The sequence below is a fragment of the Athalia rosae genome, chromosome 3, assembly GCF_917208135.1.
Source record: "Athalia rosae chromosome 3, iyAthRosa1.1, whole genome shotgun sequence".
NCBI classification, from domain to species: domain Eukaryota; kingdom Metazoa; phylum Arthropoda; class Insecta; order Hymenoptera; family Athaliidae; genus Athalia; species Athalia rosae.
In genome coordinates, this window is record NC_064028.1 from 22964032 (window position 1) to 22975181 (window position 11150).

The 11150-nt window shown below is 41.2% G+C and overlaps 1 protein-coding gene across 2 annotated transcripts in view; it reads left to right on the forward strand.

Moving 5' to 3' along the window:
- Nucleotides 1–11150, forward strand: part of LOC105683836 (dipeptidase 1-like) — a 133504-nt gene that overhangs the window by 94783 nt on the left and 27571 nt on the right. The gene's annotated exons all lie outside the window — the stretch shown is intronic.

The window sequence follows — 11150 nt, forward strand, 5'->3', positions numbered from 1 at the left end:
ATACCGCGCTCGTTAGTTACTCGACATTTAAGCTGTGTTCTTGATATTGATAATCGCATTACCATTGCTAAATACTTTGACTTCACGTGTACTCGTATACTTCAAGGAGAGTTTGTAAGATCCTTTTCAGAGTTTTCTTGGCATAAAATTCCTATAACTTTGCACTCAACTCGATTTATGGCTTGAGGTTTCTCGCGTGGGGGGCGGTGGGAGAGGTTTGTATCAGAAAAGAGCTAAATTCTCTCAAACAGCTTTGAATAACGCGCTGAACGGAAAGGTAGGGGGGAAAAAATATAAAGATATCTGCATACATTTTTGCGTACACATAAGTTTTCAGGGTTACACGAGGTAACAAAGTGCGACGGAGTTTGGCGCATTCAGACCTTGGATGAGAAAAAAAAAGGGCGAAACGCCTAGACGCTCAGCGGCGTTTGATTGATGCTTTTTTCAAAGTTATTTTTCTTTTTGTTTTTTGTTTTGTTTTTTTTTTATATTTTTTTCAGTTCCATTTTCATTTTACTTTTTTTTATTCTAAGGTGGAAAAAGTTTCTTGTTTTTTTTTATTTTTATTTCTTTTTTTTTTTTTACTCTTCTACCGACGAAGATTCATACGTACTCCGGTAAGGATGCGCACCCCCTTCCCCGCCGGCACCACTATACTCACCCGCAAGCCTAATACAGAAAGTTTTTCCTACGCAGAACTTTGAAATTGGAAATACTTTTATGCGCGCGTAAACGTCCGAAACATCCGAATCCCTTGGTAGGGAAAACTTCGAAGCGTGCCGATTCTATGAATGTAATTTGTCATTGGTGAGGTCAAAAGCATCATCGGATGTGCATGATATGACCGCATGACTCACGATGATTTCCGGTCAGTCAAGCAGAAATGTTGAGTACGGAAATACAAGTCGAACAATTTTCATTACGCCACTCGATATACGGTGTGCTATAAACTTCTGAAGAAATATTAAATTTCACTCGCATCCAGTTGGTTCGGATTGTTTTTGTTTTTTTTTTGGTTTCTTCTACGGTGAAAAACGTTTTATGAATATCGATTGTGCAGGTATCTCTGACAAATGTACACACGTGAATCTACGTGTGCAGGGTATGTGCGTGTAACGATGCATATGTGAGAATATTGATATCACAGCGTCGCGTCGCGTCGCGTCGTAGTCACCTCGTTTAATGTTATTATGGCACTTGGCGTTCGTGGAACGCAGCAATATCCTTAATATCATAAATTGATAAGTACCTCGGTGGAGGTTCACTTTCAATAAATCTGAAGAAGCGCCGTATTTAGAGCCGCGCGTTTCGCGGGGTCCACATTTATCAGTTGGAAAACGCGAGATCGATCACGCCTTTTGCTTCACACATACCCGTGCGGAAATACACCGCGGAAAATATATATGTATATCTGGAGCGAGATGAGAATCGTGTTGTTTTTTTTTTGTTTTTTTTTTTTCTCCTTACGAATTTTCAGAAGCACACAATAAACCGAAACCCCCGCAATACCCTGAATTTGTACACGCACCGTTACCTGCAATTTTTACTTGTATTTTAAATTAATCTTCGACGGTACCGCCATCCCGTTGAACTAAGGCTTGCTGAAATATGGAATTTCAAACTTTTTCATTAAAACTTGCGACCTGTGAACCTTGAGAGAGAAGTTTGGCTTAGTGAAAAATGTAGGTAATTGCGTCGAGATTTCTTTTTTTCATCAATTTTTTTTTAATTCCATTATTATCTCCGGTTCTCTTTTTATTCGGTTTCTTCTTTCGTTTCGGTTTACCGAAATCGAGGCTGGCCCCGAGGAAATCGTCGGGACTCGTCGCAAAAGCGCGTACACGTAACCGTACACGATGGTAATAATTATTTTCATCCATTCTCGGAATCCGGTTTGCAATTTCACTTGAACTTTGTAATTTAAAAAAGTGCGGTCTGACTCGAGTTGGAGAAGAGTCTTAATCTACTTTAGTCATTGTCGGTGCGGGCAATCAATGTCAAGTGTACTTTCATCCGCTAGAAGTCAACAAGGCGATTTGTAAGGCACCCTTGGCCCAATTCCGGTGTCAATTTCGATGAAAACTTTGATATCGCTCCGAATAACACGATAATACATCCCGTCGGATCCGTGAATATTTCTCCTTGCTGAGACGACCTACAAAAGGTATAAACGTATAGAAACCTGAATCTCCGGGTAAGAATCGTCGCAAGCGCCCGGCCAACTAGATAAAACGCGATCGTTGCAAGCTGCATTTTACAAAATAGGTTTAAGAATAAAACAAAATACTATTTTCTCGGCAATCAACTTATTCTCATCGCATGCACGCTGGACCATAAAATCGTTTTGTTGTTTTCAACGACGTACATATATACTGCAGGAACGTCCAAGCTGCCAGACGATTGGATTTAACGCAGTGAATCGAACCGGAAGTGGAAAGACGTCCCTGCACGCTGGGTCACGTATAATGTATATATAGTGTGCCTTGATACTAAGCACGTTTATACCTTGTTCATGAACTCTTCTCTCACACCCCTCCGGGCCATCATCGATTCTCCCTCACACGTCTGAAATGCATCCGTGTGTTTGAAATGTGTCTCGCGTTTACCGACACGTACATGCCCTAAATACTTGACAAACGCGAGACCGTTAGCGGCCAAAGACCATAGATATTTCAACGAGAGGGCATGCGACCGCCGCGACTCAACTCCCTATGGTTGTGAATCAAAATCGCGAAGGGAGGAAGAGAAAGATAAATTCAAGCACCGGACACGATTCGAACGCAGTTTTTTTTTTTTTTTTAGCTTCTGATAAAATTTATACGTGGTCGACATTTTGTTTGTTTCAATTGTGGAGAGATTTTTTTTTTTTTTTCTTTTTCACGCAATTTGACGAGTACGCAGGTGGTACGGTGGTCAGAGAATTTTTATGCCGCAGAGTATGAGCGTAGTAACTTGAATTCTGATTGAAACGTGATTTCAGTGTACAAACGAGTTGAATCTTTCCACCGAAAGCTGTTAAACAATTTTGACATTGAATTGTTATTCATGCTTCGTGCTTTATTCGTGAAAGCTCTCTCTCTCTCTCTCTCTCTCTCTCTCTCCTTCTCTCTCTCTCGCCCTGCTTCTCTCTATGTTCCGATGAGAGTGGAAGACTATACGGCAGACCTGTGCAAGTAGCTAATTACATCCATTCGAAATAGTGAATTTCTGAGTGAGTAACGAAATTGATTTGGCAAAGCAGAGCGGTTATTAAGATCGTTTCGAGCCACCGCCTGTAGCAGTGAGTAGTAATACACTTGGCGAAGCTGATTACTTAATTACAGAAGTATATATTAGCAAACCCTACGGCTCGTTCGACAAAGTAGATTTCTAACTGCGTTAATACTCTTCGTAACGTAGCAATAAAACGTTTGCCAATTGAATTTTACCGTCACGGTGCCTCGCCGCTCGATGAACAGAATTGATAAGAGACTTTTAGTAAAACTCCCGGTTCTCTCGCGACTTGCGCGAAATTTAGATTACTTCGTTGAGGGAAATTCCCGAGCTCCGTTCGCCAGTTTCTTTCTTACTTCGTTTCTCTATTTCGAACCCTCGATAGGTCACATTTCATTCTCAAACAGTTCCGAACAATGATAAAATTTAACGGCAGTCATGTAAAATTTTGCAGCGTTACGTACAGGTGTGCGAGTTAAAACTCTTCGTTTCAAAGGTAACCTCCCCCCCACCCCACCCCACCTCGCCCGATATAATGATTGCAAAGCACGCTCGACAAATTGCGGAACCAACTGAATGAACGGGCAAAGCTCAAGAAAAGTAGTGGAAAAGCATATTGAACCCACTTAATTTAATTAGTTCGTGGCTCTTTGCGCGCTTTTCTCGAGCGTTAACACTTTGGGTTACTAACAAACGAACGTTGAACGTTGAACGGGAATCGTGCGATCGTAATTCAACACGTGGTTCGGAAATTCCAAAGAATTTTCACAAGTCCGGTAAATGACCCGCTTGAGTTTCTGGTAAATGAAAACTTGTCGAAACTATAATGAATAAATTCTTAACGGACTGGCGGAGTCGCGGTGTTCCAGGTCTGCTCAAGGCAGAAGTTTGAAGCCCGAGCAAATATTGGGAGATGAGAAATTAAAAATTAAAAATCTCAGCGCAAGGCTCCGATTTCATGCCAGAGATTCGAACTGAAATTTCGCTATTCCCGACTGTTCCGATTCGAGGATAACTTATACGACTCATTGAATAACGTCATTTCATAGCACGTACGAAGAAAAAAGATGTCACAATTTTATAGGGAAGATAAAAATCGAATCGATGGTAAAAATACGCTAGTGGTCTAACCGAGGATTTGACGCAATTTCCGAGGATTCAGCGACGCGGCCTCGCCGGCACACGTGTGTTATCTCGTTTAACAAACGACGGTATTATTGTCACTATAGCATAACGAGAGAAAAGCGGTACAATTATGTAGAATCCTGTGCGATTAGGGTAAGCTCTCGGTGGATGAAGGGTCCAATTTCTCTCGGCGTTACCTCGTCGTACCTTTCCAGCGGTGTACACGCGTTCACCGTGCACCGTAAGCATCCCCTTCGCATATACCTATACCAAACATGTTAATCCATCCTAAAACGAAAATATTTCTTTACCGGATTAGCGAGAAAATACATAATCTGTTCGCCGATATATTATTAATTAAAAAATTCATTTCAAACGGCGGCAGTGATTCGCACCGCGGCACGTGAATACGGAAGAAAGGAGCTCGATCGCCGTCCGCATTGATTGATTGAGCGGACCGTACGGTGATGTATGACGAGGCAGGCTGTTTGAGATGAATCGATAGATGGTAATCTGCAGTCGTACGGCTGTTCGGATAATTAATTCATTCGTTGCGCTAGCTACGGCCCGGTTCAAACCACCAAACGTGACGCAACCACTAACAATGATTGATACAAATTTCCAATGAGCTTGGAATAACCGTCTCTACCTACGCCGTGAGAGTCCGAATAATTCTCCGGATGAACCGAGTGAACTTGTTACTTCATTCGTTTCACCTGGTTTCGCGCATAAGCGCAAGCGACATTCGGTGGGATATGTCGTTAAAAATTCCCCGATCACGAGTAGAAAATTTCGCAAACTCCGAAATTCGAGGACACCTTGTTTTCGTCGAACTTCCGAAAACCGTTGCGAGGTGGTAAGGATGTAAAAAAATATCTGCACTTGCTGATTTTGCATCGAAACTTCCATCCCACCGGGCCCGGGGTTTATTGCTGGGTTCCGCAGGTTGGCACGTACGAGGATCTCGCCAAGCTATCGCGAAGGGTGCGGCGTTCGGCGTCATTTACCTATCCTAGATCCACATAAGTCTAAGCCAGGATACAACGGATCCTTTAATCCTTCGTGGATCGACCTGAAACTCTACAAGGTCGTTATACGAAACTTCGAAGCATGTGTTCGAACACTTGGCGGTGTACGGAGTGCACGTCAACGAATGTGTCCGGGTAACGTGAAGGGGGAATTGCACGTGTAGCTTTTTTTTTTTTTTTTTTTCGATATTGTAGAAAATCGAAAAAGTTTATCCGCTCATTTCTGACGTGCCGTTCCGTTTCGCCTGTATACCAACATCGTTGCGATTTATCTTGCGACTACTTTTCCAGACGTGCTGTCGAGTCACGGGCAGTTGATAAGCGGAAATATGGATCCCACCGTGCACGGATGAATCCCAGATAAAATGTTTCACGGGATTTTCAATCTCATTATTTTCACAGATCGTTGAACTCGAACCCGTGCAGTAATATCCCATGGAATCTAGAATCGAATCCAATATTTACGAGAGCTTTTCCAAATACCCCGTAACTTGACGAGTGGTTTGAACCGAGAAATGACGACCCGGGCGGACACACCCGTTATTACAACCGGCCTAAACGAAAATTCGGGCCAATTTTTCAAGGAACGGTGTTCGCAGGTGCCTCGCGAAAACCATTATACTAAATCTATAGATCGCCATAATAAGGTCCGACTATACTCGTATAAAGTAGAAAGCTCCTGTAATACTGCCGCGGAAATTGAAACCCCTGATTAACGAGCCGGCCAGCTTTTTTCCCCGGGCGAAATAATCTTCGGGCAACGCGAAATGATTTGTTTCATTTTTTCTTTATTTACCGCGCGTACGTCATTCGATCGCGGGGAATTCTTAGCGAAAATTCCTTACGTCACATTTTCGAAAGTTGAATTAAAGAAAACCTCCAGGATGAGTTTGACAACTAGAATCGGTTCGCGGAAGTTCAAACTTCCTAATTGAACCGCCGAGGTGAAACCTGATATGTGCCTGAATTTTTCAACGCCGCCGTAACACTCGATCCCATTTCCGTTAAGTGTTAAGTGTTTCTCGTTTCAACGTTCCAACACCTCGTGTCATATCCTGGTACAGGCACTTTGCGAATAGATAGCGTTCATGTAGGTCAACGACCGCAGCTATTACGATCGACGTATGAGCCAGATGTTCGGAAAGGATGTCTCTCCGGCAACGCGACGCAAGACATTTCAGACGCGCGTTTAAAAGCACCCCCCGTTACAGAATAGCCGCGAACTGCATCGGATCTGTATCCGCAATGATGACATTCGAATTTGCACAAATTTGAATTTCCACGTACCCCTTCGACAGCGGTTTCGGGGTATAAGGGAACGAAAACCAACGTTCGGCCCACTTTTCTCACGTGCCAAAAACTATACCGTCCCTTTTACGATCGCCCGCTACATTATACACACGTCAAAGGTTTGCTCGTAAACAAACGCAGCTTTACGAGAGCGAAGTCTGATACTTGGGCAGAAGGTGAGCTTTGAGCAGGACTGTCCACCGCCATTTCCCACGTTTCTAGGGTGAAACGGGACCCTTACCGTACAGCCGCCTGGGGACTGGCGACGCGTTAGCTCGTGTTCGAGATCCGGCTCAAAATCTTTCAAGTTTTCCACGATTTGAGAAGCATTTATTTTTTCAATTAAAAAAACAAGGATTAGAAAATCGCTGATTAAAAAAAGGGTGAAGAGCGTCGTCCGGTTATCATGTTAACCGGACGGTCCGAAAATATATGCATAATTGTAAAACCCATTCCCGTTGAGGTCAGAGAGCGTTCGAGTCACGTCGTGACGTGACCTTATACTTGACTTTTAAATTCAAGCGTTTTACGTGGATGTTTTATGCTTCGAATCCGTCTAATCTACTATTTGAATAATCGTATACAATTTTCGGGTTATTCATCATCGCGACTCGCGCGGTATACCGCAAAAAAAGTTGGAATTGTGGTTTATTGCGATAGTGTTTTTTTGTCTTTTATAACTCGCGTTTGATACCGAGTTATATAATGGTCTGATATCACATTTATTACGTTATCCATACTCATTGTACGACAACCTATCGTACCGGCTGAGTCTTTCGCAAGATATCTGAGAAGGTGGATTGAAAAAAGAGGGAAAAAGGGAGAGATGTTCCAGCGAGTATAAGTGTAAAGGAATAAAAAGTTGAAAAGTTTTGCTCGTAAAAGAACGATTTATAACTCTTCTCCGGGAGATCTCGCTCGACATCTTCTGCAGAGCTTCTTTCAGAACGCCCTTACGTTGTACAAAGGCATAGAGAAACTCAATGATCATCAGTCAACGTTGTTAAACGTGCAACGTTTAAAAAATATATCACATGGTGTGTCTCCGTTAACAAAAGGAATGAAAAAACTTCACAAATACTTCAAATTTCGGGGGCGATTCTGTATGAATTTTTCTCCTTTGTAACGTAATTATTCTTTGTCCCTTTTCCCCCCTGTGCCATAATATGACTCATTCGGGATCCATCAATATCGCCGTTTTATAACGAAACCTGTTTGAAATTCATCCAGAAAAAGTCGCTCTCGAATTTCAGGGCGAATAGTTGGACGCCCAACGGTAGCTTGCGGAATCGAAGTCCCACAATGCGATGAGTGCAAATGAATGTCCCGTAAAATGAGGTGTCAACCGTTAGCTTCATCATTCCTATGCAAACCAAAGCGTACAACGTATGCAAATGACTTTAGTCAATCATTAACCCAGTCCATCCAGAACGACGAATTATAATTAATTACTTACACGTGTACCGGTGGACGTTTACCGGATGTCCCATCTGTCAATCGGCGTAATTGTTCAATGGACCGATTCGAGGTGAAATATCGGATAATGCGAGGCACGGGTACCCGAAAAGATTCGAATCAATGGCCACTGATTGTAAATCAATGAAAACACTTCTAAATAATATACTACACATCCATTTTTTCTTTCATTTCTCTCATTCGGGCAGCAGATATATTCCAGTCGCTCAACGGACAATTTGTTTTTTTTATAAGAAATGAAATTCGATTGATCACCGTCTGGATATCCCATTAAATGTTTAAGAACCCAAACGATATTGATTATCGAATAGTTTTTATTTTTCTTCTTCTGATTAGCGCGTTCGAAGTCGGATTGATTTGTTTTATAAGGTTGTGATACCGATTTAGATTGCTACATAAACTCCCAATCGAGATGCGATCGAATTACCGTCGTTGATTAACTTCTAATAATTTATTCAACTCGATAGATCGATCGAACGAATGTCTTGACGTTATCCAATTTGCTCGAGATGACACGCTGAAATTGTCGTTATTCCGATTGAACTCGTAAACTTTATACGAAAAAAAAAACCATGTTATTATAATGGTATCGAGAGGCTCAAATTTATGAACATCCTTGTCTTTATTTTGATCATCATTATTTTTCGAACTTATAGTTAAATTGAGATGTCGAACTTAGGGTCTCTCTTTCCCGCAAAAGTCTAGTGTCTCAGAATTTTTTCCCCCTTAAATTAGTTCAATTAATGGATCAACACGCAATGGCATTATCTTACAACGAGTGCGAAGTTTAACGATGCGCAATCGATAGTACAATTTGGTCTGTCATAAATTTCTCAAGAGTAAAATGACTGGAGAAGTCTAAAGATGGCATTTGAGACAGGATTTCACATGTCGGTTGAACTGCTTTGCGTTCAAGGAAATTACCCAAATCTCCATCCTTCAAACTAATAACTAATAATAAAATAGAAGAAACAAGAAAAAAGCTCTACGAGATTACGATAAGTGCGACGTATTTCGATATTGCCGAGTTATATTCTCGCTACACTAGATTGAATAGAAATTTTAATTTCGAAATCAAATAAGAAATTCTGAACGTGGGCGTTGCGAGATATGAAAAGCGAAGCAATCTTAAAGGTCGGTCTGAAGCAGTAGGTTATTCAACATTTATCTGGATGTTAGAAAAAGTGGTGATCGAATGAGGATTCTGAATGAAATTTTCAGCTTTGACCGACGTAAAATTCCGTCGTCCTTAGGTTTGTCTTTTGATTTTGGGGTCAAAAATCGTTCTCTTCTTTAAGATGTTAATCTGATGTATTTTTATCTCAGGAATCCAAATTCACGAGCTGAATTGATCTATTTGTGAAATTAATCGAGTTATCGACAATTTTTCGCTTTCTGGAGTAGAAAAATTGAGATCTCTCGATGGAAAAAATTGGTAGATTGACAAAAAAAAACTCTTATTATGCATGTGAAATTACAAAGACCGACCGTTTCATCACAAAGATATCAGTCTATTTTTTAGAATGCATGCCAACGCGATGCAAGGGAAGAAAAATTTATTTAGAATTTTTTTTTTTTTTTTTTTTATGTACACTCGGTGCCTCTGTTTCTGTACTAAAGGTCTTAAGCTTCAGTATGGCCTCATGGACAGAAATGAACTCGCTGGGTATACCCTGAACCATTTAAATACTGAATTTTTATATATTTACTTCCTTATTCGGTTACATAGAATTCGCAGAAATGCCGCAAAGGAATGCCGCCGATCAGGTGGATGAAAGGGGTAATTTATGAGGTGTGAACAAGATCTCAATCAGGTGATGACAGCTCGTCTGACACCTGCTCACAATAGGAGCAAGAAATAAAATAAGGACTGTGATTTCACACCTCATCACCTATTAAAAAGCCATAAATTATGTTTAAATTAGGGCACGTGCCGTCGGTCAAGATGCCCGAAGCACGTGTAAAAATAGAAAGTCCCATTGGCTAATGCGAGCTTCGTTTTGATTGGGTGAGCCGGAGCTTGCCACCGAACTCCGCGCGGACTGCATTTGCCCAATGATTTTTACATGTGGATTTTGGTGCGAGAAAGCTCAGCGTGGTGGGAGCGAAAGACGCGAGGCGATACGCCGCGAAGCGGTAGAAAGAGGAACGAGATCGAGAGCGCTCAAGCCCGGCCCGCTGAAATATGAAATCACGAACTACTTAACCGGCCATCACGTTGTTCACTATATCTCGGGAACGAATGATCGGAATTTGATGATGCATTGAAATTTTGAAGACCTGATTTCGTGGTCATGGATTTCATTTATAAATTAGGTTCATAGCTCAATTTGATCTACGGATTCGTGTTACTGAAGCCGAAATGCGTTACAAGAGTGTCATACGATCGATTTTAAAGATATTTCATTTTTGGCCTATAGTCAATATTTTTTCCAGTTCGGTTTCTTGTAGTATTTTTATGTATTTTGATCTCAGGAAACCGAATTCGCAAGCCAAATTGATCTATTCATAAAATTGATCGAGTTATCGCCAATTTAATCTGTTTCAGATCAATTATTATGTTATTCACGGACGGTATTTCATCCGGTACTTTGTCAGAGATTCTACTTATCCAAGATCCCTGAATATACATGAATTTACAAAAGCACTGCTTGTAACAGATAGTATCACATGTGAAATAAATTCGCGGCTATTCTCGAACACGATTCCACAATAAATAAAGATCGTGCTTTTGCAAAGTGTGCCAAAAAAAAAAAGAAGCGCAGCGGCATACTTGTGGTAAAATTCGAACGATCTTCTTTCCGTGTCTCAATGTTTCATTCCACGCAATGATTCGAATAACCGAAAATTGATTATCGAAAATCTCCGGATATGAAGTTTGATTTTTGTTTTTTCTATTAATCCTGATATCACGTGGACTCATCTATTTTGTTTGAAAGCCAGTGGAACATGAATGCAGTAAATACTTGCCGATCAGATTTCACGTGATACATATTCTCGGGTGGCCATTTATCC